General features: G+C 31.8%; 1 long non-coding RNA gene across 1 annotated transcript; it reads left to right on the top strand.

Annotated features, from left to right (window-relative positions):
* Window positions 1-4,062: 4,062 nt before the first annotated feature.
* LOC130999438 (uncharacterized) lies at window positions 4,063-6,596 on the top strand. Its single transcript, XR_009093518.1, has 2 exons — window positions 4,063-4,421; window positions 6,187-6,596. It is a non-coding gene; the product is annotated as an uncharacterized LOC130999438 (long non-coding RNA).
* Window positions 6,597-7,364: the final 768 nt, after the last annotated feature.

Raw genomic sequence — 7,364 nt, forward strand, 5'->3', positions numbered from 1 at the left:
ATACACAGACAAAAATAAAAGAATTATAAAATTTTAACAAAGAGAAAGAAAATATAATATTTTAAAATTTTAGGAACGTATTTGTTTTAAATTTATTTTTAATAATTTTTATACCATATTAAATATTTTGTTATAAACTTAAACATAAGATGCTTATTAAATATTTCTTCATAAATTAAATTTGATACTCCCTTCGTCCACCAATTCAAGGCCTAGGGCAAGTGTAATTTACACTTGCCCTAGGCCTTGAATTGGTGGACGGGGGGAGTATTATTTAAAAAAGTATTAAAATTGTAAAAGAAAAAAGAGATGAAAAATAATGAAAAAATGGATGGGAGAAGAGAGAGAAAAAATGGTGAGAAAAAATGGAGAGAGAAAACTCCTCTTTTATATAGATATAGATTTTGGTGATTTTTTATTGTGCTTGAATTCAAATATGAATACTGTTTAATGTTTCAGTGATGTCGGATGATCTAACATAAAACTCCACTTTTAGTATTAATATTTTATGGGTGTGTTCTCCTTGGTTGGTTGTTAACGTATCGTGAGAACATAAGAAATACAAAAATATTTTTCTTTAAATCCCTTTATTCTTTTCTCATTTTTTCTATAAAATATAATTTCACCATTTTTCATTCCTCATTTTCACTTCAAAGATATATAATCTTATCCCTTTAGTTTTTGTATGATAATATCCTACCTTAGAGTGAAAATGAGAAATGAAAAAATGTGAAATTCTTTTATAGAAAATGAAGAAAAAAAAATATTTTCTCATGATAAATTTACAATCGAATAAGACACATCTTACATAAAATTATGGTATAGTTACTGACGTGACATGACTTGCACTTAAATTGATATGAATATTAATAGTATAATACCCTACGGGAAGTTGTAAAATTATTATTAACATGTATGATGTATGTTTCATTATATTAAAAATAATTTAAGATGTGACTTGCACTTAAAGTTTATAGGAGTATTACATCAATAATTAGTTAGGTCTTCGAACTTTTACCTTTTTGCATCCTAAATATTTAATTAGGTCAATTATGCTATTTGTACTTTGCAATATGTCGTAATGCAGACCTCATTTTTTTTTTCGTTTGATTCAATTGGATCATAAAACACAAATGACTTCCCACGGCTAATTAGAGATTTTGAGAGTAATTTGAACTATAAATGGAAAGTAATTAATTTGAACATTAGGTAATTATTCATATATGCATATGAAAATTTAAATTGACATATTTCTTGCAAAAAAATAAATCTGATATGATGAAACTAAAAAAAACAAATAAAAACAGACATTACGAAATGGGCCCGATTGATAAACAATATTTTTTTCAAAATATGGTCTAATGTAGCCCAAATTACAGAAATGTTATATGAAAAAATAAATTGCTTTGGGCCTTCGTCTTGATCAATTGGGTCACCATATTTATTCCTCTCATGGGTTATGGCCCTCATATTACTATAATAGACCCCATATTTAAATATAGGATAAAATATAAGGTAAGTTTTTAATTATTTTAGATAAAAACTATAGAGAGTAGAATGAGAATTATGAATAGAATCACCCATTCCTCTCTACTTTCATTGTTCTTTTTTCTTTAATAGAAAATTATAATGAAACACAATTAGAGGGCATATATTTGACTTAATTTTATTATCTTAGACGAGTACTTACGAAAGAGTTATTTTCTTTTTAATTACTACTGGTTCTCTAACGCTATGATTTAGAGTGGTACATAGTGAGACATACTAAATTATGGGACAAAGGATCTCATCTGATACGCATCTTGTTTAGCTAGAGAACAACATGTGGCGGTTTTGTAGGAGGTGAATTCTTGTAATTTTGAAACAATTAAATCGTGATAATTTTATTTATTTTTAATTTTAATTTTGTTTATAAACTTTTTTGTCTTTATACATATAAAAATATAAAGATATACTACTAGTACTGGCATAAATTTGCTAAATGATTGCAAATTAAATAATAAAATAATTAATCAAATTAAATATACAACATTCGGATAGATTACCACTTGCTGAAAATTCGAGGACAAAATGATTTTCTAGAACATGACTTCTAGTAAGTTCGCGAACAAAACAATTTCCAGAACAGCTCGAGGTAAGGCCGAGGTATTATCTAGAACTAGAATCCTAGGATCTGGTGTGTTCAATTATTTATTTATAGAGTTGTGATTAAAAAATTTCGAGAGTGCAAGAGGGAGCTGCTTTGCTTTCGAAAAATAGAATAATTTTTTATGAGTTATTCAACACTTTGACGACTACTGATATGATCCCGTGACGTCTTTAATTATTTTTGTATTATTATCCAGAAAGTTGTTAAACTATTGCATCATTTGGCCTCCTTTTCATTGATAGCTACTCTTGTGATTTATAGTCCAAAATTATGATCTTTACATAATTAATAGATTTTCCTGTACCGACATAGAATTTGGATATTATTGAGTTGAAATAAAGAATTTATTGAATAACTATTCAAAATATAGTTCTCATACATACCCCACATATATATAGACAGGAAATCAACAATGTGCCAGAGCAAATATAGAATTTCAATATTATTGAATTAGTGACTTTAATTAGCCCTCCTTTGATTTTATCTGTATCTTTCACTGCCATGTGACGTTCCCACAAATTATTTGATACTTGGGACTAGATATATTACTTAATTTTTTTAGTTTGAAGCATATGTTGTTTAATCATATCCATGAGCTATATATAGCAGCAGTTGGTCCATATTTACAAATATACGTAACTGATTCTGTTTGAACGGTCTAATCAAGTATTATCAAATGATTTAGATGGTATACATATAATGTTTACTCTGAGATTATACTGGCTGCAAGCCTGCAAGATACATAAATTTTGTCACAAGAGAAGATCAAGATTTATCTTTTAATTTTATTCTTTATTAATGCGAAAAAGGCCAAGACTCATTAACTATGACTAATCTTATGTGGCATTATCTCAAGACTAAGTTCCTCTAACTAAATAATATATCATGATCAAATTCAACTTGCATATTCTCCTCAATATGTTACATTGCTAATTGTCAAGAGTTTATGGTTTCTTAATTCGTAGAGATGGTGCAATGTAAGCATTCGTAGTCATTTGATTAGCCTAAGAGGCTAACTAAATTATCAGTTTATTAAGTGCTTATGACAACTTCATTTTCTTCAATATGGGATGTGAGTTTTCATATCCACCAACCACCAAATGTCCGATAACTTTTTTTTTTGAATTATAATAGACATTTAATATATAAACAAATCAGCAACCGCACGCAGGGTGAAAACTATCCACACAAAGGTGAAAACACTATCCACACAAAAGTGGGAAAACTATCCGCACGCATGACGAATTAAACCCAAGACCTCTCATAAAAAAGAGTCTTTGAGTGTCTCAGTTTGCCACTTGAGCTTGCCTCATTGGCACCACCATCTTAGTTAACTTTATATATTAATTACGTATCCATCCCAAATCAAATTAGATTAAATGAATATTAAAAAAATACTGATGTTCTACTCGAAAATGTAAATTTCAGATCTCATATTTTTGTTATTAATTCTCAACAGAAAATCATCAAATAAATATTATACACTATATATTAATATGTCCAATTTCCAAGACCAACTACCCAACCTGGACACATGTTTTTTTTTTTTTTTGAGATATAAGAATAGATATTATGTCATGAAATTATTGAAAGTTTATTGCCTCCACAGATACAAAGATATTGGATAAAATGTAAAAATAATTAATCCAACAATACCGTATGAAAAGCAGTAAAGCAACTGAAAATTAAAGTACTACGCACAATGAAATGATTTTATATTACTTCATCCGTCCCATTATTTATGGGACGCATTTCATTTTGGGTTGTCCCAACCTACATGGCACATTTCTATTTTGGAAAAAAAATAAGGGATGAATTAAGCCTTAATAAATTTACTAATTAAATCTTAATACTACACCTAATAATACCAAAAATATTGGAGTTGAAACAAACCCTAAAATCAATCCTTTTTTTCGTCCATTTCACCCACCGCTCTCTCTCTCTCTCTCTAATCCCAACTCATCTCTCAAAACTTCTCATATCTCCCTCTTCGAATCGCCTTTCAGGGTTTGTAATCCATCACTGAATCTGCACTCGTCTCTCACCAGCTATCAATCCACCTTCGTTTCTTATCTTTCTCCCGATGATGTAGATCTGAGGGAGCAATTATTCGCCATAGCCCTCGATTCGTTTGTAAAAAGAAGAGATATGTCGAAACACTATGGAGATGCGCTCGATTTCGAGTGGATGGGTGCTTTGGAAGTGTGGATGGAATGCAAGGTGATTGAAGATAAGTGCAGAGAACATATTCGTCGGGATTTAACCCTAGAAGGTAAATCGCCGAGCTCCGGTGTTGAATCTGTGTCCTATTCGACGGACTTGTCCGATGCTTACCCTGATTCGTTCTTCTTTTGTGAGGAAAATTGGGAGCATCGAAACATGAGCGATGCTGTTGAATCTATGATGTGGATCCTGCTTCCTGCGTTCTTTTTGATGATATCTTCCATATTTTGGATCTTATCTTTATGCAAAGAATGTGATATGTGGGATTATGTTGCAATGGTACTGTGAGAAGTTATAAATTGTGGCTGAAATGATAGGATTATGCTCATTCTATGTGTTCTGTCCGAAAATTTGTAAATCGATGATTACAATCTTAAATTGTATGAGATGATTTTTTTTTTTTTGATCTTGCACATTCCCTTGTTGATTATGGTTTGGTTTTCTGTGGTCCATGTGATGTGTATAGTGCATGTTCTTGTTTGGCCCTATTGGATGACATTCTCCTATCTGTTGGTATCTGCTTGTAGCAGTGTTTGTGATCTATGTGTCGGTATCTGCTTGTAGAAGCGTGTTAGGTGTTAGCAAAATCTGAAATTAACAAGGATGGCATTTGAATTTCATTAGAAATTTGCATACTTTGCAACCATTACATAGTACGTAGGATATGCATCTGTGCATTTCACTTTGCAAAAACTATAAAAACATGTGCATTTCACTTTACAAAAACATGTGCATTATCAATATGTACTCGTGCACCCTTCAATTTGTAGCTGCTGCATGCTACAAGTTAGCCCATCAGTTGTGCCTCCAATCATGCCTATAGGAAGCTGCCTTAATAAATCTTCACTCCCATTGATGAATCCCTGTTTAATTAGGTAGGATATACATTCCCTAACAAGCCTTGAATCAACTTCAAGGTTTAAATGGAGCATATCCTGCCTAATTAAGGCATTATTCTTCAAATGGAAAATTTTGTAACAATTTTGACCTTTTACCTTGAGTATTTCAATTATGCAGCTTTGTAGACTAAGAAAAACCTTGTTCAAGATCTGTGGACTTAATTCATCAAATGAATTTTGTACAGCCATAACTAGGTCACTCACATTTTTGTAAACTGATTCAGTTTGTAGTGATTGTATCGCCCTGAACCACCCCAAATCATTTATGTTTGTGTCGGGCGAGTTTGGTGGTTGATGCACCAACTGTATGTCAAATTCATCACTTGATGCAGCTTCCCTAAAATTAGGGTCATTGTCTTTAATGTGTGGCCACGCATTATCCTGCTGTATGTAGATGATTTTGGTAGCAAAACTAGGCCACTTTGCTTTTATAGCAGGTATAATCTGAAATTGAATGAAAACATGGATACTAAGATTATGAAATTACATGAAAACTTGGATAGAAAACATCTGAAATTGAATGAAAACATGGATATTATGCATGCATTATGAAATTACATGAAAACTTGGATACTATGAATTCAGAAATTACATGGATTCTAAGCATAAACTGAAAAGTCTGAAATGATTTGGACACCAAGCATTTTACTTGCACATTCCTTGCATAAATCATTCATTTGCCACACATTGTTAATTAGGCAGTCATTCACCACTTCTTTGGTGATACTTTGAATGAGTTTCTGCTTCATTGTGCATGTCTCCCTGTTCTTACTCTTCCTTTGTGCTAGTACCATTTCAGTCAATGGAAAAATGCCTATTTTTCCATCAAATAGACATTCTCCATCAGGGCCAAAGATAGGCCTACACAATGCACACATAAATATCACCTTCGTGATGAATTTTTGGGATTTACAGGTTCTATGAGGCTCAGTCTCTACAGGGGTTAAGTAAAACCTTTGGTTGGACTTGGTTATGTAGAATCATTTCTCATCAATGTGGATTGTGTTGTGCATATTGTGGTTCTCGAGCTGCTCCATTTTGTAACAGCGGCTGAAATCTTCCCCCTAGCAGGCTTCCCCTCCTTGTTGTCTTCAAGGAGGAATTGGATTATTGCTGCCCTCTCAAATGTGGAGAGATCTTTTCTCTTAGGCATGGTGTAGTTTTTGTGGTTTTTGTGGTTGTAGCAGTTGTGTAATTTGTAAAGTGGAAACTGAATTGCTCCTTTTATAGAGGGGAGGAAACTTGTAAAGTGTGGGAAATTTAAAATTCCCAAATTTTCAATGAAAAAACAGGTGTTTAAAAAATCTGGCGCCTGATTTTACTTAGCTTGAATTGAACAAATTTGACTCTTTTTTACTGATAAGTTTTAGATTTTAAATTTAAGGTTACAGGTTCAGATTTTGCTCCATTACATTAGTTAAATGAAGGTTTAAATTACAGAATTTAAATTTCAGACTTTAAAATAAATTATAGAATTTAAATTTTATATTTCAGGATTTAAACTTAAATTAAATTAATTAAATAAAAATTTTGAAATCTAAATTAAATTACAGAATTTAAATAACTTTAATAAAGAATCTCTAAATACAAACCTAATCAAATGGACCACACACCTTTACTAGCTCCTTAATCTCCGTGCCCAAAAGCAATGTCCATAATAATGGGACCGAGGGGGGTACAATTTTAATGAATTGCAGTTGTGAATCCACTATAAAAATCAGTTTTACAATGAATTACACGAAACTACTCAATAAAATTCATTTTATTAAGTACTAGTATTGATAAGAAAAGAAATATCTTCTAATCCTATCAACTATGCTAACAACAACTAAACTTTTAAGGAAGCTAATATGCTGAATCTCCCACTCAAGGTATGCTGGACATATGAGTCTCCCACTCAAAGTATGATAGACTAGATGTTGATGTTGACGTGGAACAATATGGCTTCACAATCCTGTGATTCAGCAATTGTATTTTGCGTTGGATGATTTGGTACTGTATGCAGTGGCCTTCGGCCCTTTTTATAGATGCAAAATTATATGTTTGGAAAGCAAGGGTTTGAAGGCTGAAAACGTGGGTGAAGATCGTGGCCG

Source organism: Salvia miltiorrhiza, chromosome 1 (genome assembly GCF_028751815.1).
Source record: "Salvia miltiorrhiza cultivar Shanhuang (shh) chromosome 1, IMPLAD_Smil_shh, whole genome shotgun sequence".
In the NCBI taxonomy this organism is placed as follows: domain Eukaryota; kingdom Viridiplantae; phylum Streptophyta; class Magnoliopsida; order Lamiales; family Lamiaceae; genus Salvia; species Salvia miltiorrhiza.